Below are 326 nucleotides of genomic sequence, written 5' to 3' on the forward strand. Positions count from 1 at the left end.
GCATCCATGGCCTTTGTGACCTGATCGTAGAAGGCAATCAGGTTGGTCTGACATGATCTCCCCCTAATAAATCCATGCTGATTGCCCCTGAGACACTGCAAGAGGCAACCCCTTTGAGACACTGCAAGAGGTACATTCAGGAACAGAAAAAGGTTCCCCCCACTGCCGGTTTGCAGCATGGGGGCAAAATTAGACCCCTGGGGGTCTTAAAAAATGGAATTAAAAAAAGTGGGGCCGGGCATGGTCCCGGACTGTGCCCTGAGGCAACCGGAGGCTGGGTCCTCCACAGAGATGGTCTGGCTGCAGCAGGGCTCGAGTGCCAGTAA

Source organism: Gavialis gangeticus, unplaced genomic scaffold, assembly GCF_001723915.1.
Source record: "Gavialis gangeticus isolate Ggan-Ray unplaced genomic scaffold, GavGan_comp1, whole genome shotgun sequence".
Taxonomy (NCBI): Eukaryota; Metazoa; Chordata; order Crocodylia; family Gavialidae; genus Gavialis; species Gavialis gangeticus.